A 24,524-nucleotide genomic window follows, 5' to 3' on the forward strand; every position below is an offset into this window, starting at 1 on the left:
TGTCGGCTCGCCCCGTTGGCTTAGGCACCAATTCTCCAGCAGCTGCCAGCAAGTGTTCTGAGATGACAGCAGGTTGCTGCTGTCCAAATAAGCATTTCCAGAACTCACTTGTTTTGCTACAACCTCTGATGAAAGCAAGATGTACTTCTGTGGGGGCAGCAATTATTTATTTTAAATGTGAAGTTATTCGATATAACCAAAAAATGGAATAAATGCAACAGATGATAATATACCAGCCTTGAATACTATTTTATTGCTACAAATGATTCCTAAACTTTATAATAGCATTTTAAAAGAAGCAGTTTATAGGAAACCAAGATACATCATAATTACTGAGTTAAAAAAAATAGCCATGAACAAATAAGAAAAATGTTGCACAGCATTCCAATTGCACACATTTAGCTCTAAGGGCAAGAGTCAGTGGTCTGACTGGACTCACAGCAAATCTTGCTTAGCTCACGACACAAACATAGGCATATGCCCTGCAGTCATTCTTACAGGCTTGTGAAGAAGAGTGTGAAAAAGAGAGCTTTGGTTGCAGATCTGATCCCTATCTTTGGGAAACTGGTTTTCTGAAGATCCTGTGCAAGCCATGTCCCTTGGCAGGAATATACATTATCACACATTTCACATCTGTGTATTGAACATCTTATATGGCTCTAGTTGCTAACCCAATCCCTGGGGATACATCAGGTATCAGATAGCAATCCCATCCCTCATATAGTTTATTATGGGTGTGAGGGACACAAATGAAAAAAAAAAATCAGAAAAACCCATTGCTAGAAGGTGATAGCACACAGGAGAAAAATCAATCAGAGAAGGTGGATAGGAAGCAGCATTGCAGTTTTAATAAGCAGGAAGAGCTCAGCAAGAACATAGTTTAGGACAAAGACATGAAAGATGCAAAGGAACATCTTGGGGGATATCTGGGGGACAAGCACCTGGGCACAGGGTTAGCAAATGACGGGCCCTCAGGCATGAACATGACTGGCCTGTTCCAGCTGGAAGGTGGCGTGGCTACAGCAGAATGAGCACTAGAGAGGGACAGAGGCGTAACAGAATGAATAGTAAGGAGGGATAGATGGGCTGAGACCTCATAAGTCATAGCGAAGACTTCTGATTTGTATCCTGAGAGTGAGCAGAAACCTTGTGGGGTTTGAAGTAGAGGAGTGATGTCATCTGCACTGTATTTTAATAGGATTTCCTCCAGTCAGCCTGCTGTGCATAGGCTGGAGGGAGAGGGAACAATAGTAGAATTGGAAAGGAAGATCAGGATAAAGAATGAGATGCCTCTTAGACACTGAAATGGTTGGATATTTGAATCGAGTTCCAGAGAAAGGCCTGGGCTGGCATTAGTGCTTTGGGAATATTTAGATACTGATAGCATTGAAAGCCCTAAGTCCAGATGAGATCACCAAAGAATAGAATATAGATTCAGAAGAAAAATGGTCCAAGGATCTTTTCTTGGGTAGGCCTTCTATAGTTAAAGAGGATGTGGAGAAGGGGAAAGAATCAGCAAAGAACATGAAAAGGAATGGCCAGTGAGGTGGAAAAAATATCAGGAGAGTGTGGGATTCAGGAAGCCAAGCAAAGAAAATATGAAGAAGAGAGTGATGAGCTATAACTTCTCAGCCTTTTGGCTAAGATCAAGTGTGGAGAGTGATGAACTGTCTCAAATGTGGCTGAGAAGTCAGGTGTCAAGAGGTCTGAGAATAAACCGTTGGGCTGAGCAACGTGGAAGTCATTGGTGAACTTAACTAGAACAGTATTGGGAGCTATTAGGGACAAGAACTTGAATGAAGCAGGTTCAAGAATGGGAGACAAGACTTTGGGACAAGAATAGGGAAGTTTTCTTAAAAGGAGTTTTGATGTGAAAGGAAATAGAAATGGACAGTAGCCTGAGCTGGAAGTGAAATCAAGAGAGGTAGTTGTGCTTGTTTTTAAGACAAGGGAAGTAATAATGGAATGATCCAGAAGCAAAGGATGAACCACTGGAGTGCTGCAGGTGAGTGACAAAGGGATCTGACAGCCTTACACAGAAATGTGGACAATTCACCATGAGTGTGAAGAGGAGGCAGAATATATAGGTGAGCAGTTGTTGGTAACAAAATGTGGGGAGCTTGTGACAGTTCTCCAGTGATTACTTCTGTTTTCTCAGTGGCTTGGAGAGCAGCATCAGCGAGGAGGATGGGGTTGTATAAAAACATCTACTTTTTTCTGTAAGTTACCCTCTGCCATAAGTGGGATGGAGTGACAAGGTCTGAATCATTATTCTGGATGAGTTATTGAGCTATTCAAGTTCAGGACGAATGAAAGGAACATTGGGATGCTTTCTTCCGTCTCCTGACTGCACAAGGCCATCTTGGGCAGCACTTAGAAGCACACATAAAGGCAGCTATCTACCTGGTGCAATAAAAGGCCTTCAGGATGCACCTGCTGGCTTATCATGGCTTCACAGTGGCTCTCGGACAGATTTATTTCTTTGAGTCTTTAAGACTGTGTGTTATTGAATATTTAGATGCAGGGCATTCCAGGTAGAAGTCACATCTCAAGTTAGTACCAGGTAATACTTTAACAGATATTATTAATGATCAGATTGTCTTCTTTCTTTTAAATGGTGAAATAAACATATGCTTTGAATTAGCCAGCTGGACTCAGTTTAGGCGTTTCCAGTTTTGTTGGTGACACCCAAACCTTCATAATGAGGAGCGAGTCCAACATACACCTTCTTCTCTCTGTCAGAATTTGGCCACATCGATGTCATAGAGTTTCTTCACAGCCTGTTGGATCTGGTGCTTGTTGGCCTCAACATCCACGATGACCACCAGTGTGTTGTTATCTTCTGTCTTCTTCACCGCAGACCTGGAGGTGCTCTTCTGAGGATATCTGGGCTGCTGCCAGAGGAGTAGTGTCTGGGGCCACCAGACTGTAGGTGACGCGTAGATCTTTTCTTTTTGTGGCTGTGGACACCTTTGAGCACTGCTTTCTTGGCCTTGAAAGCCTTTGCTTTGACTTTGATTTGGGGAGGGGCAGGAGCTTCCTTCTCCTTGGGCGCCATCTTGGTGAAAAGGCTTAGATTGCTTTCTAATCAGGAAAGTCAACTAAGAACAAAGCCACATAAAAATGGAAGGTAGAATTTTTTTTTATCCAATCACATGACAGAGGGAGAATGAGAATCTTCCCCAAAACATAGCTATTTTAAATGTGGCAAGGAGGGGATACAAGCATAAAGGGACAAAGGAAGGGTAAGGGATGCTTTGAAACCTCACAGTCTTCACTTTTCAATGGGGCTAGCGCTGTAGCTATTAACAGGTATGCTACATTTCCCAACACCTTGGTTGGTACCCAGGTTTTCTCAAAAACCTTACAGTGACCTCTATGTGGCAACACTATATCTAGTTTACCATGTCTAGCAAACCACATTTTGTAAAATACTCTAATCAATCCAGACAGAAAGCAGAAATGATGGATATCCTAGCATTGTAATATAGTGTACTCAAAATTTAATTTTTATTAAAAACTGGGTCCGTTTCCATCTCAGCCTAATTGTTTTCAATCCTAAATTCCTTTGGTTCTCTTACTATTGGTAAGAATGCAATAAGAAAAACAATAGGTCATGTTCTTGTGTTAAAAATACCTAACAGGTCAGCGCTGCAGTTCAATAAGCTAATCCTCTGCCTGTGGTGCCGGCACCCCGGGTTCTAGTCCCGGTCAGGGCACCGGATTCTGTCCGGTTGCTCCTCTTCCAGTCCAGCTCTCTGCTGTGGCCTGGGAGTGCAGTGGAGGATGGCCCAAGTCCTCGGGCCCTGCACCCGTATGGGAGACCAAGAGAAGCACCCAGCTTCTGGCTTCGGATTAGTGCGGTGCGCCAGCCGCAGCATGCCAGCAGCAGCGGCCATTGTGGGGTGAACCAACAGAAAAAAAGGAAGACCTTTCTCTCTGTCTCTCTGTCTCTCTCACTGTCCACTCTGCCTGTCAAAAAAAAAAAAAAAAAAAAAAAAAAAAAAAAACACCTAATAGCTTTGCATGCACTATCTGGATATTCATAAATAATGGAGTTCCTTGTTCAAAAAGTATTAAGAATTTCAAGACAGAGGCAGCAGAGTGGAGCCCTTGTACACCTGCGCCCTATATGACAACACAGGTAGCATGCCCAGGATGCTGGTCCTGGCCAAGAGTTGTCCCTATGCCTTCGAAGAAATCTAGGCGATTGCCTTATGATTTTCTGTGTTTAACTTTGTGGTCAGGAGGGACACAAGTACCATGACAGAGAAAGGAAGTGGCTTTGGCACCAAACCAGCCCATAAACAACACTATCCCAGTTGGTGAGGCTTGTTTCCGAAGGCTGCAGGCGTCTCCTGCTCAGCCTTCACTGCACTTGGTTGTTGATGGGCTTCCCTTCCCTTCTCCCCTTCCCCCAAATCCCTTCAGGGCTATTCCTGTGAACCTGATTTGACCCTGTGCAAAAGTGAGAAGGGAAAGTGGACTTTGCTCTGGACTGTGCACCCTCGTGCTCCTGGAATTAATCCACCATAAAGAAGTAGTAGGATGCTCTCTGAGCCCTTGCAATGGAAGAATTTTTCTCTCCTCTTCAACAGGAGCAAAAGCGATTCATTTACTCTCTGCTCATCTGGATAAGCTCTGAGTGTCACATTGTTACAACGCACAGGCCCAGAAGGACACAATTGATTTGACAGAGCAGTTACCAAGTGAAATCTGACTGAGCTGACAAAAGCCAAAAGAAAAACAAGCCAGCAGATAGTACATGTTATTGTAAAAGCAATTCATTACACAGTATTATGAATACAAGATGTCTAGTTTGATCAAGGGCACAAATATATATGTGGCGCTGAATGGCACTTTCTTTTTTAAAAAAAAAATTATTGTTATTTATTTGAAAAGCAGAGAGACAGATTTTCCACCCACTTTTTTACTCCCCAGATGCCCACAACAGCAAGGGCTGGGTCAGGTCAAAGCCAAGAGCCTGGAACTCAATTCCCATGCCTTCTTCCTGGGTAGCAGGAATCCAGGTATTTGGGTGATACTGCTTTCCAGATGTGCATTAGCAGAAAGCTGGAATTGGGAACAGAGCTAGGACTTGAACCTAGGTACTCTGATGTGCTGCCCAAGTGCTGGTTTCACCACTGTGCCAGACACCCACCCATGAATGGCACTTTCTAATTAGGTTCCATGCTTCTCTCTGTGTCACACGTTGTTAAAGACATTAACTTTTAGAAATGATGTTCCCTGTGGTGGGCATTTGGTACAGCAATTAAAATCCTGCTTGAGACACCTGCCATCCCAAGTCAGAGTGGGTCTGAGTTCTGGTTCTGCTCAGCATGGCAGCAAGTGATGGTTCAAGAACTTGGTTTCCTGCCACCCACATGGGAGACTTGGCACCCAGTTTTGGCCTGAGTCAGCTCCGGCTCTCGCAGGCATTTGGGGAGTGAACCAGTAGATAGAATATCTCTGTCTCTGCCTCATGAATAATTTTTTTAATGTAAAAAAAGAAATGATGTTCCCAACTTAATATTATTTTTAGTAACAGATAGTTTTCATACAAATTAAAGAGATCAATGGACTGAATTAATTTCTTCATTCTACTAAAATTTAACACAATATAGTACAAATAGGGGCTGGCACTATGGTGTAGTAGGCTAAGCTTCCACCTGCGCTGCACGCATCCCATATGGGCACCAGATCATGTCCCAGCTGCTCCTCTTCCGATGCAGTGCCCTGTTATGGTGCAGGAAAGCAGCAGAAAATGACCTAATGGGAGACCCAGAAGAAGCTCCTGGCTCCTGGCTTCAAATTGGCTCAGCTCTGGCTGTTGCAGCCATTTGGGGAGTGAATCAGTGGTTGGAAGACCTTTGTCTCATCCCCCTCTCTGTTTCTGTAATTCTACCTCTCAAATAAATAAATTTTTTAAATAAATAAATTTTTTTAAAAAGTTCAAATAAATATCATAATATAGGCCTATTATAATAAAAGACTGGTTTAATATGTATATTTTCAAGGTGAAAAATCTTACAGTCATGAAAGGATGCAGCAAGAATGAAACATCAGTTACTTTGGCTCTTATTCACTGCACCCTGAGTATTACCATCATGTTAATGCTGAATTGTACATTTGCATATAATATCAGCATGGTTTGAACATAATTTGAAGTTTAATTATTATGCTAAATTTGACTAGTTTTAAAACCTGTTAGCTATTAAAGATTGACAGGCAATTTTTAAAAGGAATTTTTTTCTCTTTAAGAACTGACAATCTGCCCCATGAGCTATAATTTTCTCCATTACTCTTTTCAGTTTAACTTTGGTGATCTTAATAGATGTGATTTTGTTTTATTGGGAGGATTCTGTAATATTTGTTTTCACATAATTTCATAGTAGGACTTTAGTTCCATTTGATAACAACACAGGATGTTTTGGGTCATCAAAACAAAAATTACCAGGGCTGGCATTGTGGCGTAGCCCATTAAGCTGCTCCCTGCGATGCAGGCATCCCACATGGCCACCTGTTAGTGTCCTAGCTAGGACTTGACTCTACTTCTGATTCTGCTCTACTTCTGATTCAGCTGTTGGCCTGGGAAAAACTGCAGAGGATGGCCCAAGTGTTTGGGTCCCTGCCACACACGTGGGAGACCCAACTGAAGCTCCTAGCTCCTGGCTTTGGCCTGGCCCATGCTGGCTGTTGCAGCCATCTGGGGAGTGAACCAGTGGATGGAAAATCTCTCTTTCTCTACAACTCTTACTTTCAAATAAATAAAATAAAATCTTAAAAAAATAAAAAACTAAGGTTACCACTCCTTAAATGTAAAATTATCTTCCACATTATATAATTCCAAAATAATGTCTTATAGCTACTTAGTACTTTATAGCTAACAAAGTGCATATTTACAGTTTACAAAGTATTTGTGATTTCATCTGCTTGTTCCTTGGAAGAATCTTTTTTTTTAAAGTCTTGCTTATGATTATTTATTTGAAAAGCACAGCAACAGAGACAGAGATAGACAGAGACAGAGAGAGCTCCCTTTGGCAGGTTCACTCCCCAACTGCCCACAACAGCCAGGGTTGGGCCAGGCCAAAGTTAGGAGCCTGGAACTCAATCAGGGCCTCCCATGTGAATGGCAGGGAACTAAGAACTTGAGCCATCACCTGCAGCCTCCCAGGGTGTGCATCAGCAGGAAGCTGGATCACAAAAGGATCAGGGACTTTAACCAAGGTACTCTGATATGGGATGTATGCATTCCAGATAGTATTTTAACAGTTGTGCCCAAAGCTCAAGAATCCCATTTTACAAATTAAGATTAGAAAGGTTTAGAGCTGGTGCTGTGGTATATTGAGTTTAGCTACCACCTGCAGCACCAGCATCCCATATGGGTGCCAGTTTAAGTCCTGGGTGCTTAGCTTTTGATCCAGCTCCAAGTTAATGTACCTGGGAAAGCAGTGGAAGATGGTCCAAGTACTTGGGCCCCTGCACCCATGTGGGAGACCCAGAAGAAATTCTTGGCTCCTGGCTTCAGGGATTGGCCGAGCTCCAGTCATTGCAGCCAATTGTGGGGTGAACCAGCAAATGGAAGATCTATCTCTCTCTCTCTCTTTGTCTCTCTCTCTCTCTCTCTCTCTCTCCCTGTAACTCCACCTTTCAATTAAACAAATAAATCTTTCAAAAAAAAAAAAAGATTAGAAAGGCTGAATCACTGTTAGTAAATGGTGACACTCAACTTATATCCAGTTCTTCCAAATCATCATCCTTGTCTTTTTCATGGTATCCTAACTGTGTTCCTGATTGTGCTCCTGGCTGGAGAGTATCAACATGTCCCCAATCCTAAGTGAAGCAAAATCCAATGCCAAAATGCTAATTACACATCTTTTGTTAGTAACAGCCGCAGTAGCATTATCCAAGCTCGAACCTTTCTTCTTTGAAATCACTAGTTACTAGCTTGAGCTCAAATGTGGTCTACAAGTAAACTGTCATTAAGTGGAACACTATTTACATGGCTATAAGTTTATGAAATGAAAGGGAAGGGCCCAGTTTCTTTAATGCGGTTTCAATCAATTCTGTACATGTAATTTCATTTGTGATATTTCCACAGCTCGTTTTCAATCTCCTGAGATATTTGTTGAGAAGCTTTCATCACGCCAGCCCACCATGCTTTATGTGCCATCTCCTGCCTCATTCTAATTTAGGAACATTAATTCAGTGCCACTTGTAGTGCTGCTTCTCTTTTTGATCTCAGGTAGAATAAAATGTTATGTGAAAAGAAACTTTGTGGGCTCTAAGACAAGGATGGTATTTTTGGTGTGATATAAGTGAAGCTTCTGTAGAACGGGGTGTCGTTGTGAGATATACACTGGTGCCTTTGAAATCCAAGTTGAGTCAATGCACAGCACAGGATTTGTTTTTCTGAGAAAGGGAATTTTCCTTTTTAATGTTCCACTAGTCTTTATTTTGTTCACCATTTGGGAATAGTGCCTGGCACATGGCAGCTGCTTTGTAAATATTTGTTACAGAGAAAGGAAGAAATTTCATCTGTTCTTGAATCCATTATCTGAATTTTAACATTGAATTCCCCTACAATTTGATTTAATTGTGCAGAGCCATTGGAAATTTTATCATGAAATAAAATGCATGGTGCACAATTATAATGTCTGTAAATGAATCTCAAAGCTGTGTTTTTCTTGATGATACTTCTCAAGTGAATTGAGTAACATTTGTTCAGAATGTACAAGCAGGGAGTGGGCATTTAGCCTACCGGTTAAAACACCAGCTAAGAGGCCCATGTCCCACATCATAGTGCCTGGATTTGATTCCTGGCTCCTGCTCCTGACTCCTCTCACACCAGTGCAGACCCTGGGAATCAGCAGTTTTAGCCCAAGTGATCGGATTGCTACCACCCATGTGGGAGACCTGGACTGAGTTCTTGGATGCTGGCTTTGGCCCAGGCCACTCCCAGCTATTACAGGTGTCGCTCCCCGTCTTCGTGGGGGAACGACACAGGACCCTGCGCTGTTCTTTCGTCTGCTCGGCCCTCCCCGGGTTTGCTGCTGGTTCTTCCCGGGTTGGCTACTATCCCTTCCACCTCCGTGGAAGGGCAGTTCCCCCTGGCCACATTCCCCACTTCCGCAGGGGAGCGGCACACCGCCGGCCGGCTTTCTCGGGGGCTGCACGGGTTCCCTTAGATGTTCCCCATAGATGTTCCTGGTGCATGCCGTCTCTCTCCTCCTTTATAGTCCTCCTCCGCCAATCCCAACTCGGCTGAGTACGCTGCTCTCCAATCAGGAGCAAGTCCTACAGTTAATTGGTTGAACTGGAGGCAGCTGTGCGGAAGCTGTTTACTTCTCTCCCAGCGCCATATTGTGGGAGAGCAGATGCATAGAATAAGTCCTAATTCGAGTAACAGTCTAGTCCGGATTGCTCCCCACAACAGGAATCTGGGGAGTGAACCAGCAGATGGAGCACTCTCCCTATCTCTGTCTCTTTCTATCTCCTTTTCTCTACTTCTCAAAATTGTTAAATTAAAACAACATTTTTTAAAAAGAATGCACACTTAATTGTTTTTTAGGTTCCAAGATTATTCTTTGTTTTGCTTAGAGACTCTTTATGTTGGAATTAAAAGATACACTTAGGCACATTAAAATTTTGAAGAGTTTTTTTGAGCAGACAGCAATTAATGAATCAGGCAGCACCAAACCACAAGGGGAGCACTGCTTCACTGAGAAGGGCTGGTGAGAGAGAAACTTTTATAATGTACAATGTTCTCAGAGAAGCAGCACAAAGAAGATATATTGTATTGGTGAAAGTGAAGAGTCCAGGGGGCTGGCGCTGTGGCATAGTGGGTAAAGCCACCATCTATAGTGCTGGCATCCCATATAGGTGCGCTGGTTTGAGTTCCAGATGCTCCACTTCTGATCCAGCTCCCTGCTATGTCCTGGGAAAACAGTAGACGATGGCCCAAGTCCTTGGGCTCCTGCACCTGTGTGGGAGACTGGGAAGAAGCTCTGGCTCCTAGCTTTGGATGGGCACAGCTTCAGCCACCCTGTGGTAATCTGGGGAATGAACCAAAGGATGGAAGACCTCTCTCTCTCTCTCTCTTTCTCTCCCCCAACACCTCTGTGTAACTCTGCCTTTCAAATAAATAAATAAATCTTAAAAAAAAAGTGAGGAGGCCCCAGTGGCTGGTGTTGTGCTGCAGGGTTAAGCTGCCACTTGGGACACTGGCATCACACATTGGAACACCAGTTCCAGTCCTGGATGTGCCACTTTCAATCTAGTTCCTTACTAAGGCACCTGGGATAGCAGCAGAAAATGATCCAAGTACATGGGCCTCTGCCACCCATGTGGAAAGCCCAAATGGAGTTCCAGGATCCTGTGGCCATTTGGGGAGTGAACCTGTGCATGGAAGATATCTCTCTCTCTCTCTCTCTCTCTCTCTCTCTATTTTTAGAGATTTACTTATTTGTTTGAAAATCAGAGTTACACACAGAGAGAGAAGAAGAATCAGAGAGAGAGAGAGAGATGTCTTCCATCCATTGGTTCACTGCACAATTGACCGCAACGGCCAGGGCTGCACTGATCCGAAGCTAGGAGCTTCTTCTGGGTCTCCCACATGGATGCAGGGGCCCAAGGAGTTGGGCCATCTTCCACTGTTTTCCCAGGCCATAGCAGAGAGCTGGATTGGAAGTGGAGCAGCCGGGACTCGAACCAGTGCCCCAATGGGATGCTGGTACTGCAGGCGGCGGCTTTACCTGCTATGCCTCAGTGCTAGCCCAAGATCTCTTTCTTTCTCTGTCTCTCCATCTCCATAACTTTGCCTTTCAAAGTGAAAAAAAAATCTTTAAGAAAAATAGTCCCTACTTAGATGGTAGGTGATAGTCTCTGAGTAGTAATGTCTCTGGTTGGATGTTGGCTGGTGGTTTCTGATTGATTAAGCTTAATTTTCATTTTACTCTACAAATGGCTTTAGTGTGCTTACTTAGGAACCCAAGGCACTGCAGTTCTCTCATTTAATAGCCTCCTAATTCATTATTATTAATTTTTATAGAAACATGTGACAGGTAATTGCATCTACTGTAATTCCATTTTTTAAAAGATGTATTTATTTATTTGAAAGTCAGATTTACACAGATAGAGAAGGAGAGGCAGAGAGAGGGAGGTCTTCCATCCATTGGTTCACTTCCTAGGTAGCCACAATGGTCAGAGCTGTGCCGATCTGAAGCCAGGAGCCAGGAGCTTCTTCTGTATCTCCCAAGTGGGTGCAGGGGCCCAAGAACTTGGGCCATCCTATACTACTTTCCCAGGTTATAGCAGAGAGCTGGGTCAGAAGTGGAGCAGCTGGGACTTGAATTGGCACCCATGTGGAATGCTGGCACTGCGGGTGGTGGCTTTACCAACTATGCCACCGAGCCAGCCCTGTAATTCCATTTTAAATGATAAATAATGACTGGGTTTTTAAAAAATTTTTTTTTAAGATTTATTTATTTTATTTGAAAGTCAGAGTTACACAGAGAGAGGAGAGGCAGAGACAGAGAGAGAGTTCTTCCATCCGATGGTTCATTCCCCAATTGGCCACAACAGCCGGAGCTGCACCAATCCAAAGCCAGGAGCCAGGAGCTTCCTCCAGGTCTCCCATGTGGGTGCAGAGGCCCAAGAACTTGGGCCATCTTCTACTGCTATCCCAGGCCATAGCAGAGAGCTGGATCAGAAGTGGAGCAGCCGGGTCTCAAACCCATACTGGATGCCGGTGCTTCAGGCCAGGGCGTTAACCCGCTGCGCCACAGCACTGACCCCATGACTGGTTTTTAAATTCATTTTCTTTTCAGACATAAACAGTTTGGAGCTCCTCTGAGCTTACATAAAGCCAGTCTCCATCCCTCCTTGACATATGTTTATGATTATATTTTTCTGTGCAAAAATCACTTTTGGTCTAGTGCTTATTATGTAACAAGTGCTCATTAAATTATTTTTGAAAAAATGTTAATATAATATACATCAGGTATAAATTGAGGAGACACTGATCAAACATATGCAAAACACTCCTCTCTTTTAAGTTGACCTTGATCTCTCACCCTGTGGCCACATCCTCTTGGCAGTGAGGGCAGAAAACACTTGATCCCACCATGTAAGTTTCTTTCTGTTTTAAAGAAGTACTTAAAATGAATTCCTCATCTTTCTGTGCTGTTTCTTTGGGGACAGATTGGCACAGCTGGAGAGGTATCTGGGCCTCTCCCTGTCCTCTCAGTCCTCCCTGGATCAACTGAACTTGGTCCCTGGGCATCTGGACTGATGTCACCAGAGTGTGGTCTCAGACGCTGAGGTTCCTTCGTCTTTCTCCTGCTGTTGCAGGCTGATGCCAGGCATTTCCCACCCATCAGACCACTCAGTCTTCTGAAGGAGCAAATGAATTCTCAGTGGAGCTCAAGGTCAAACCTTCTCTGTGCTCAGCTGTCACTGTGCCCTCATTATAAACCTATCTTTACTATCATTATAAACCTATCTTTACCTTCATTGATTAGATAGAAAGAGGGGAGAAGTATGAAGTTGGACTGGGGAGTAGAATGTCATCATCCTGGTAAGGGAGGTCACTGTTATTGTAACAAATGATCTAACCTGGTAGAAAATTAAGTTTCATTTTGTTGTATTTACTCTTTCCACTAGAAAATAATATTACCATAGTATAAGCAAGTTGGAATAACATAAAGAAAGAAAAGCAATTTCACTATCCTAACTCAGTTTCTTTTTAAAAAAAAGATTAATTTATTTAGAAAGTTGGAGTTAAAGAGAGAGAGACAGAGAGCGAGTGAGAGATATCTTCCTTCTGCTATTCACTCACAGATGGCTGCAACAGGCAGCACTGGGCTAGGCCAAAGCCAGGAGCCAGAGCTTCACACCACATGGGTGGAGGGGCACAAGCACTTGGGCCATCTTACACTGCTTTTCTTAGGCCATTAGCAGGGAGCTGGATTGGAAGTGGAGCAGCCAGGACATGAACTGGCACCCATATGAGATGCCAGTATTACAGGCAGTGGCTTTACCCACTATGCCACAACACTAGTCCCCCTAACCTAACTTCTATTAACATATTGGTATATTGCTTCTTTTATTTTGCTCATTCATAACAATTTAAGTTACAAAACACAATCTTCAAAAAACACATACTAGTTTTTCTATTGGTGAAATAATCATTATTTCTTCTATTAAAAATGCACACAATTATTCAATCAACTAAAATGTACTGGGTTCCAAATTTATGTAAATCATGTGATAGGCACCCTGGAGATATTAACGATGAATCAGACACACTTCCTACCCTCTGGAAACTTACAACCTAGAAAGAGAAATAAGACTTTTACATAAGTCTGTAGAAAGTAGCCAATGATAAAGGTCATAAGAGGAACAGAGAGAAAGTACTCTGGGCAACCACACAACTGCAACATCACTTTAAAAAAAAAAAAAGTAGGAAGCACATGCCAACATGTTAAATCATTAACAACATAAGTACAGAGTGCCAAGTCATTAGTAGTAAAACTCCCTACTCGATTTTTTTTCCCAATCAACATCAATTTCCTAGGTATGAAGAAGTTTTACTTATTCATTAAACTAAGTGATATGAAACCCTCAAATTATCTGCAAGATTTCCTGACTTGCAGATGCTTTGTTGCTTTTAGGTGCCATTTTCTGAGTTTATAATGTATTCGTACACTTCTCATCCGATAAAGTGGGAGGACTGATGCAAAAAATAGCAGGGCTCCCTCAGTGGTGGTGGGCAGTGAAACTGCCTAGGAGTATTTATTTTGCATTTGGCATATAAACCAAAATTATCTTCTGTCAGAAACTGGTTTGCCCAATGTGTTTCTACTCTTCCCTTACTCTAAAGAGAGACTCAATGACTCTAAAATGCCTGTATTGTCAAAGGAAAACCTTTTTCCTTTTATGATAATGTGTGAGGGTCTCTGTAGTTTTCAAACCAAGTATCATTTTAACCATTTTGTGTAGTTCTAAATGAGGCTCAATATGTTTGATCTGGAACAAAAGAAATGTTTCATGGTGTTTACCATATTTTATGCAAAACAATAAAACTGCTGATAGTGGCTCATAAACATTTCATTAGGTTTTATATATGCGTTAAGCTAGAAAGATGTCTTATTTTCATGAATTTATTACAACTATTTAAGTAGTTATAAAAATAAAAATTTGCATTTAAATATTCTCTTCTCCTGGGAACTCTGAGTGCTTTTGAACAGCAATTAGTGCTGGACAGCAGCATGGATTCCCAGCTTCAGTTGGTGATTCCTTCCTTACAATGTGTTGCTTTGGGCTTTTGTTTCTAGTCCAATGTCAGTTACTTGGTTGGCTAACAGGCCTCCCATTTGCCTCCACAGTCAGCCCTTTTTGAGGATTAATTGTATAACAGAATGATACTGCATAATAAAAAGTCTGCCTCCACCAGATATAGGTTTAAAAAATTCATTCCATGGCTTCACTTTCCATCTAAATCTTATCCATACCAGACTGGCACTATGATGCAATGGGTTTAAATGCTGCCTGCAAATCCCATATTGAAGCGTCAATTTGAATCCTGGCTGCTCTACTTCCAATTCAGTTCCATGCTAAAGCACTGGGAAAGCAGTCAAAGTGGCTCAAGTACTATGACCCCTGCCACCCATGTGAGAGACATGATAGAGTTCCTGGCTCCTTGCTTCAGCCTAGTCCAGCCCTGGCTTTTGGGGCCATTTGGGGAGTGAACCAGTAGATGGATGTCTCTCTCTTTTTTTCTCTGCCCTGACCCTTTCCCTCTCCTACTCCTTTTCTCTGTCACTCTGCCTTTCAAATAAATAAATCTTTTTTTTTTTTATTTGATAGGTACAGTTACAGACAGTGAGAGAGAGAGACAGAGAGAAAGGTCTTCCTTCCGTTGGTTCACTCCCCAAATGGCCGCCATGGCCAGCATTGCACTGATCTGAAGCCAGGAGCCAGGTGCTTCCCCCTGGTCTCCCATGCGGGTGCAGGAGCCCAAGTACTTGGGCCATCCTCCACTGCCCTCCCTGGCCACAGCAGAGAGCTGGACTAATAAATAAATCTTAAAATATCTTATGCATACCATCAAAGTATGTGCTAATAAGAACTGCCAAAAGGTGTTTTTCTACTATGGCAAGTTTTCCTTTCTAATCACTAAATAGCTTATATAAGTAAGTTGCTTCTATGCATCTAAATGCTTGCCACATTTCTCCTCTTGCAAAGGAGAAGTGCTTAACCTGGGATTCTTAGATGGGCTTCAGGATCCGCAAATTCCTAGAAATTCCCCAAAGGCAAAAAACAAAAGACAAGAGGGGTTGCCAAAATAGTTGTTACTGGAGCTAAGAATCTGCCCTTGGATCAGGGGCCTCAGACCCCGTATTGTTTTGTTGCTTTTAAATTTTTATTTATCTGATAGGGAGAGAAACAGAGACACACAGGAATGTTCATTCACTGATTCACTCCCCAGACGCCCACAGCACATTGGGCTTGGTCAGGCTGAAGCCTGCACAGGAACTCAATCTAGGTCTCCCATGTAGGTGGCCAGGACTCAACGATTTGAGCTATCACCTGCTGCTTCTCAGGGTCTATACTATCAGGAACCTGGAATGGGGATCAGAGCCAGGGCCTGAACCTAGGCACTCAGATATGGGATACAGGTATCTCAACTGACATCCTAACCACTAGGTCAAATGCCCACTCCTGGTTTTGGTTAGAGGATCCATCCTTCTCTCCTTGACTTTGAGGCTACTGAATGGAATATTCAGAGCCACTTTGATCCTCTTTTCAAATTTATCTTTAAAAAAACAAAAGCATGCTTCTGCCTGGTTGCTTACAATAAATTCCTTCCTGCTGAAATATTTTTGCAAAAAATTAATAAATGCTATTAAATGTTTCATCTTGATCTTTGCTATTATTAATATTTAGAACAAATAATGCATAAATGTAACTCTTTTAGAAGGAAAGAGATGGGAGAAAGGGGAGAATATCGGGCCTCTAGGCACTGTATGCACATCTCTGCCAATCCCAGGATGGCGAATTACTGTAACTTAGCTCTGCCAACTGTCCAGTTTCTAGAATCTATGCTGTTGCATATTTCATGAGTTTGCGTTTGAAACCAATCTCATTTTTGGCTACTCCTGGGAACTCCCAAACCACTGGAAATTTTAGCATGCACAGAAGTCTTATAATTTATAAACAAGTTTTATTTGAAATATCTTGGGTATGCTGTATTCCATATATTTAAAACAGGTAAAAACTTAGAAAATGAAACTACATCTTAGCTATTTCATATATTCACATGACAGTTCAATTATTTCTTCATACTAAAGAATTTTGATAATTGATATTCATCTCAATTAAAAAAGTAAACTGAAATTCAATTAACTTTTATTGATTATGTACCATAAGCAGGCTTATCATGAGGACACATGAGAAGACAATTAAACTACCAAGAGCTAGATATTGGGCATTTTTAAAAACGGTCTAGGGGGCTGGCAATGTAGCATAGCAGGTTAAGCCTTTGCCTGCAATGCTGGTATTCCTTATGGGCGCCAGTTTGAAACCCTGCTGCTCCACTTTAAATTCAGTTCCCTGCTGATGTGCCTGGGAAAGCAGCAGAAGATGGCACAAGTGCTTGGGCCCCTGCACCCATATGGGAGACCCAGAAGAAGCTCCTGGCTCCTCCCTTCAGCCCAGTCCAGCCCCAGCTGTTGCAGTTACTTAGGGAGTGAACCAGCAAATGAAAGATCTCTCTCGTCTCTCTTTCTCTGTCCCTGTCTCTTCTCCTCTCTCTGTAACTCTGCCTTTTCAAATATGTAAATAATAAATAAATCTTTTAAAAATTGTCTATAAAGGTCAAAATGATCCCATTAATCATTATTTTTCTGATTTTACAGAAAAGTAAACAGAATAGGAATGTTAAATAAATTATATGAATTCACCAGCTTATTCATTGTGAACCTACTGTTTACTCTGTTGGCTCCTCAAATAAAAAAATAATAATTTTTCAAAGACTTATTTATTTATTTGAAAAGCAGTGTTACACATAGAGAAAGGAAGATAGAGAGATTGTCCATCCACTAGTTCACTCCCCAAATGGCCACAATGGCCGGTCCTTTCATTGTGAAAGCCAGGAGTCAAGAGCTTCTTCTGGGTCTCCCATGTAGGTGCGGGGACCCAAGCACTTGGGCCATCTTCTGCATTCCCAGGGGCATTAGCAGGGAGCTGGACTGGAAGTGAAGCAGCCAGGGCACAAACCAGCACCCACATGAGATGCCAGTGCTGCAGATGGTGGCTTTACTTGCTACACCACAGTGCCAGCCCGGTAGTTTTTTAAAAAGGGGGCAAGCATTTAGACTAGCAGTTAAGACTCTCACATTACAAGGAGTTGATCTTCTGCTGCTTTCCCAGGCACATCAGCAGGGAACTGAATTTAAAGAGGAGCAGCAGGGTTTCAAACTGGCGCCCATAAGGGATACCAGCATTGCAGGCAAAGGCTTAACCTGCTATGTTCATATAGAGAAGTCCAGTGCTTACCTCCTTCTCCATGGAAAACACCCAGGGCACTTGTGCTTGGAGGTAAGTGCCAGAGGAAGAGCACCTGCAGCAGAACAGTGGGAACTGATAACAGTGTGACAATTAAGAGAGAGGAGAAAGGGCAACAAAGCCAAACTGTTGGTGGCTGAAGCCCTAGCCCCATGGATGGGGATTTTCAGCGGAAAGGGTGAGGAGGAAAGCATTAAACGGAGCCCATCTGTACAAACCCCTCACCCAGGTGATCATCTCCAGAGAGGAAACCAACCTCCTCAGAGCAGCAGCTCAGTAAGGAGCGATTCCTGGAGAACTCAGGTCTCCCTGACTTCAGAGAAGGAACCTGCACACTTTTCTCCCTTACCCCTAAGAGCAGGGAGGCACTATCTTGAGAGGGGAAGTCACTGTGTCCTTCCACACTGTGCTGGGAGGCAAAAGCCCATGCCTATCTTCTTCCCAGGGACTCCAAAGACATTCCTTCATTCTAGTGAGGCAGACTGAGCCGGATGGGTGCAACTGGGCGGGGCAAATAAATGGTCCACACAGAACTCTGCATTGTAGCAGGTGGTAGGGCAGGACAGCTGGGACAGACAGCCCCTAGGACACTGGATAAAGGGAATCTGCCCTATAAGCATTGGGGGTCATCTTCTTCCCTACTGCCTCCCATGCCCTAGCTACTGGAAAAAGTGCATGTTACAGCTGGGGTCCTGCATATCGACCCAGTCTGCCTATAGAGGTTCAGAGCTCCCTGCACACTAGGGACAGATCTTGCAGTGGGGTCAAAAGGTACATTACAGCCTGTCAGTGCTCTGCATGGAATGCACGTTTGGGTTGGTGAAGGGTGTTGCCACTGTGTCTCACTTTGAGAAGGGAATAAGCTTGGTGGACCCTCACATAAAAATGGGCTGGGAGACTGCGCGCACCAGCAGAATCTCATAACCCCATCCACACTGACAGTAGCCAGAGGTGCTGCAACATGCCCATCTCAGGTACCACTCTAAAATTCTTGCCCATCCCATGAACAGAGCCCAGAGCTCCCTGGCCTCACACAGCACATGCTCCTGGAGCTCTTGTGAAAGTCTTACACACTCCACCCAGTCCAGAAACACCCTGCTCACTGGAACTTATAACTGGGCTCTTTGTGCTGAGCCCAGCATAGTACAATACTATGGCTTACTGGGATTTTGGCTCTGCCCAGATCCAGTGTGGGGTTCAGGGCTCTGGGTTCCAGCCTCTCCCATGGAAGCTGCTTGATGTGGTGTACTTCTGGTCACTTGATGCTTGGGCCTGAGGTAACTGCACCAACCCAACCTAGGAAGCAACACAGAGAGTATGACCCAAGATACCTTATCTAACTGTTACAGACAAAACCAATGTCATGGATCAAGCCAGTCTCTCAGACAGCATCTGTGGGTCCTGCCTCATACACCTAGCATTAGCGCAGCTTTTAAGCTATGGGTCTGGGCAGTGGCTAGGAGTCTCTAAGTCCAACCAGCTCCTAGAGCCAGCACTGATCTCATAACTCTAATGCCTGACTTGGACACTAGCTGGGAATCTATGCACCAACTACAATCATAACACCAGCAAGGCCTGCTCCCAACACCTAAGAGGCTCATTACACTAGCCCCTTCCGTGAGAGACTGCTGGACATCTGCATAACAGAAATCTCAGTGACCACATTGGACCACAGCAACAGCCCAAATCCCTACTATGGCTACCATCAACTATTGCAAACAAAGGCATAGGGAGACTATCCTACAAAATCTAACCAGAACTAAAGCTAAAGCACTCTACCAAACCAATACCAAGATGACATCTCCAGTTGTAAAGCCTTCAAGCAAGAAAAATTTCTACAAGTAATAGAAACAAGAGATTCCCCAGATGTGCAAAAATCAATGTAGAAATACAAGAAATTGAATAACCAAGGCAGTACAACTCCCCAAAAGGAAGACAATAATGTATCAATTTTGGACTGTGAAGAAAGGTAGACCAATTAAATCCCTGAAAAATAATTGATAAGAATGACTGTAAGGTTACCAAAAAATACAGAGGAACAATTAAATGAAATTAGGAGATCATATACACAACATAGATGAGAGATTCAGCAAAGAGATAGAGATATTAAAGAAGAAACAAACAGAAATATTAGAATTGAAGTATTCAATAAGTCAAATAAAAACTACAGGGGCCAGCACCGTAGCGTAGTGAGTAAAGCCACCACCTGCAGTGTCAGCATTCCATATGGGTTCAAGCCCTAGCTGTTCTACTCTGATCCAGCTCTCTGCTATGCACCTGGGAAAGCAGCAAAAGATGGCCCAAATACTTGGGCCCCTACACCCACGTGGGAGACCCAGAAGAAGCTCTTGGCTCCTTGCTTTGGATTGGTCCAGCTCCGGCCATTGCAGCCATTTGGGGAGTGAACCAGTGGATGCAAGACTTCTCTCTCTCTGTCTCTCCCTATCTCTGCCTGTAGCTCTGCCTCTCAAACAAATAAATTAAAAAAAAAAAGATTCAGGGGCCAGTGCCATGCACAATAGGTTAATTCTCCGCCTGCAGCACCGGCATCCCATATAGGCGCTGGTTCTAGTCCCGGCTGCTCCTCTTCTAATCCAGCTCTCTGTAGTAGCCTGGGAAAGCAGTAGAAAATAGCCCTAGTCCTTGGGCTCCTGTATTCACATGGGGGACCAGGAAGAAGCACCTGGCTCCTGGTTTCAGGTCGGCACAGCTCCAGCCATTGTGGCCATTTGGGGAGTGAACCAACGGAAGGAAGACCTTTCTGTCTGTCTCTCACACTGTCTGTAACTCCACCTCTCAAATAAATAAATAAAATCTTTAAAAAACAAAAGATACAGACTGGCTGAATGGATTTTTTTAAAAAAAGACTCAACTATATGGTGCCTACAAGTAACACATTTCACACATAAAGATACCTATAGACTGAAAGTGAAAGGATGGAAAAAGATATTCCATACAAATGGAAATCAACAGTGAGCAGGAGTAGCCATACTCATATAAGACAAAATAGACTTTAAGACAAGAACTGTCAAAAGAGACAAGGTCAGTATATAATGACTAAGGTATCAATTTAACAAGAAGCTGTGACTATTATAAATGTATATGCACCAAAATGCAAGGGCAGCCAGTTTTATGAAACAAGTGTTAAAAGAGAGATACAAGCTCCAATACAATAATACTAGGGGACTTCAATACCACACTCTCATCAATGGGCAGAACATCAAGACAAAAAAATCAACAAAGAAACAACAGAGCTAATCTGCACTGGAGACCAAATGGACCTAAGAGGTAGCTACAGAACATTCTATCCCACAGCTGCAGAATACACATTCTTTTCACCAGTGCATGGAACATTCTCTAGGATAAATCATACACTAGACCATAAACCAAGACTCAAATTCAAAAAAATTGAAATCATATCATGCATCTTTTTTGACCATATTGGAATAGATAGAAATTAACATAAGAAACTCCAAAAAATATACAAACATGTGGAGACTGAACATGGTCCTGAGTGACTAGTGTGTCACAGAAGAACTCAAAGGGAACTCAAAAAAAATTCCTTAAAACTGATGAAAATGAAAAAAAAAACCACTATATCAAATAGAAAAAAGCAGTATTCAGAGAAAAGTTTATAGCAATAAGTGTCTATGTCAAAAAATATGGAAAGACATGAAATAAATAATCTAACAGTGTATCTCAAAGACCTGGAAAATAAGGACAAACCAAATACAAAATTAGTAGAAGGAAAGAACTGATAATCAAAAATCACCCAAAAAGGAGTGTTTATCCTAGTGGTTACAGAAGTCCCGTATCTCACATTGCAGTGCCCGGCTCTGGTTCCTGGCTCTGGTTCCTGACTCTAGTTTCTGATTGATGTAGACTCTGGGAGGCAGCAGTAATGGTTTAAGTAGCTGGATTCTTGTTACCCATGTAGGGGTCCTGGATCGTGTGCCAGTTCCCAGTGGTTCTGGGCAATTGAGGAGTGAAGCAGTGGATGGGAGTGATCTCCATCTCTGTCCCTGTCCTGTCTCTGTCTCTATTTCTCTTTCTCCTTCTCTCTTTCCCTTTCTCTTTCTCTATCCCTGTCTCTATCTCCCTCTCAAATGAATAAAAAGTAATACACTTTTTAAAAATATCTCAACAAAGAAAAGCCTAGGACCAGATGGCTTCATTTGTGAATTCCACCAAATATTTTAAGAATTAACACCAATTTTTCTCAAAAGTTCCAAAAAGGAAGGAGATAACACTTCCTAATTCATTTTATGCAATCAGCTTTATCCTGATACCAAAGCAAGACAAGCACACTACAAGAAAAGAAAATTAAAACTCAAAATCCATGACAAACATGGATGCAAAAGTCCTCAACAAAATACCACCAAGTCAAATCCAACAGATTTTTCACCTTGATCAAGTGGAATTTCCTCAGGAATACAAAAATCGTTTACTATTTTGCAAATCAATAAATAAGATACAACACATTAACAGAATGAAGCACTAAAAACTCTCAATAGTTATAGAAAAAGTATATGATACAATTCAACATACTTTCATCATAAAAACTCAACAGATTAGATACAGAAGGCCATACACAGTAAAAATCATACTCAATAGTGAAAAGCTGAACGTTTTCCCTCTAAGACTAGGGACAAGAGACGAATGCCTATGGTCAACACTTCTACTGGACTTCATGGTGGAAGTGCTAACTAGATCATTGGAGCAAGAAAGAGAAATAAAAGGTCTCCAAGTCAAAAGGAAGAAGGAAAATTTTTGTTTGCAGTTAACATGCAGAATCCCATGATAATTCTATTTTAATTTTTGAGAAACTTTCATGCTATTTTCCATAATGCCTGTATCAATTTACATTTCCATTAATATTGTCTAAAAATCCCCTTTTCTCCACATCCTGGCTGTTTGTTATCTCTTTATCTTTTTGATAACAGCCATACTAACAAGAGTGAGGTAACTGTTTCCCTGTAGCTTTAATTTGCATTTCCCTGATGATTTGTAATATGAAACACTTTGTCACATACCTGCCATTAGTGTATCTTTGGGGCAATGTCTATTCAGGTTCGTTGTCCATTTTAAAATTAGGTTTTAATTTTTGTATGAGTTCCTTATACTTTGGATATTAACCCTTTGTTAGATATATGACTTACAAATATTTTCTCTTAATTCATAGGTTGCCTTTTTGTTTTGTTGTGTCTTTACTGTGCAGAACTTTTAGTATTATGTACTTCTATTTCTTTATTTTTGCTTTTGTTGCTTGTACTTTTGGTGCCATATCTAAAATATCATTGCCAAGACAAGTATCAAGAAACTTTCCTATTTCCTCTTCTAAGAGTTTTACAGTTTTCAAGTTTTACATTTTAGGTTTTTAATCTGTTGGCTAATTTTTGTGAGTGGTGTAAGATGCAAGTCCAGTTTCATTCTTTTTATATGTGGATATCCAGTTTTCCCAATACCATTTACTGAAGAATGACAATTTTTCCACTGTATATTCTTGGTACCACTATCAAATATTAGTTGACCATATATGTTTAGGTTTATTTCTAGGCTGTCCATTCTGTTCCATGGGTCTATGGGTCCATTTTTATTCTCTTTTGATTACTATAGCTTTATAATACAGTTTGAAATCAGGAGGGGTGATGCCTTTCCATTTTTGCATGTGTATCTGAAGGAAACAAATCTATATCTTTTTTAAAAGATTTATTTTATTTATCTGAAAGGCAGAATTACAGAGAGGTAGAGCCAGAGAGAGGTCTTTCATTCTGCTGGTTCACTCCCCAAATGACTGCAATGGCCAGAGCTGAGATGATCTGAAGCTAGCAGGAGATTCCTCTGGGTCTCCCACATGGGTGCAGGGGCCCAAGGTGTTAGGCCATCCTCCACTGCTTTCCCAGGCCATAGCAGAGAGCTATATTGGAAGAGGAGCAGCCAGGACTCGAACCAGTGCCCATATGGGATGCCAGTGCTGCAGGCTGAGGCTTTAACCCACTGCACCACAGCACTGGCCCCAAATCTATATCCTGAAGAAACATCTGCACTCCTATGTTCTTTGTAGCAGTATTTGCAATAGCTAAGACATGGACACCACCTAAGTGTCTATCAGTGGATAAATGCATAAGGAAATATATGTATATTATCAGTTATATGTGGAATCAAAAAAATCAGACTCTGAAGCAAAACTAGAATGATGATTTTCAGGAGTTGGGGGTGGGAAAATGGGGAAAGTTGGTGAGGGGAACAATTTTCAAGTTACAAGAGGAATACATTCTGGGAATATGATACACAGCCTGATGACTATAGTCTATACTGTACTGAAATTTGCTCAGAGAGTTGTTCTCACGACACATACAGAAAAAGGTAATGTGAGGTGATGGATGAACTGATCTGATTGTGGTAACCATTTCATAATATATACTTTCATCAAAGGTTTTACAAAAGGAAAGAAAGAAATGACATGGAGGAACTTAAAGGCATAGTGTTTAGTGAAAGGAATCGCTACAAAATGACAATGTACTATATCACATCAACTGTACAACACTTTGGAAAAAGGAAATTGTGAAAAGATCACTGGTTTCCAGGGATTTAAGAGGGAGACATGTAAAACAGTGAAGAGGTGGAAAACAGGGGATTGAAATCATTCTTTATGATCCCATAATGGGGGACACAGGACATTACCGATCTGACAAAGCTCAAACTATAAAGCAAACAGTGAACGCCAGGGTGGGATATTTGGTACAGTGGTTAAGCTGCTGCTTGGGACCCCTACATCCTATAACAGTGCCAGTCTTCAAGTCCCAGCTCTGCTCTTTATTACAGCTTACTGCTAACGCAGGCCCTGGGAGGCAGCAGATAATGGCTCAAGCAGTTGGCTCCATGGCACTCACATTGGAGACCTGGATTGTGTTCCAGGCTCGTGACTTCAGATTAGGCCAGCCTTGACTATTACA

Source organism: Oryctolagus cuniculus, chromosome 5 (assembly GCF_964237555.1).
Source record: "Oryctolagus cuniculus chromosome 5, mOryCun1.1, whole genome shotgun sequence".
Lineage (NCBI taxonomy): Eukaryota > Metazoa > Chordata > Mammalia > Lagomorpha > Leporidae > Oryctolagus > Oryctolagus cuniculus.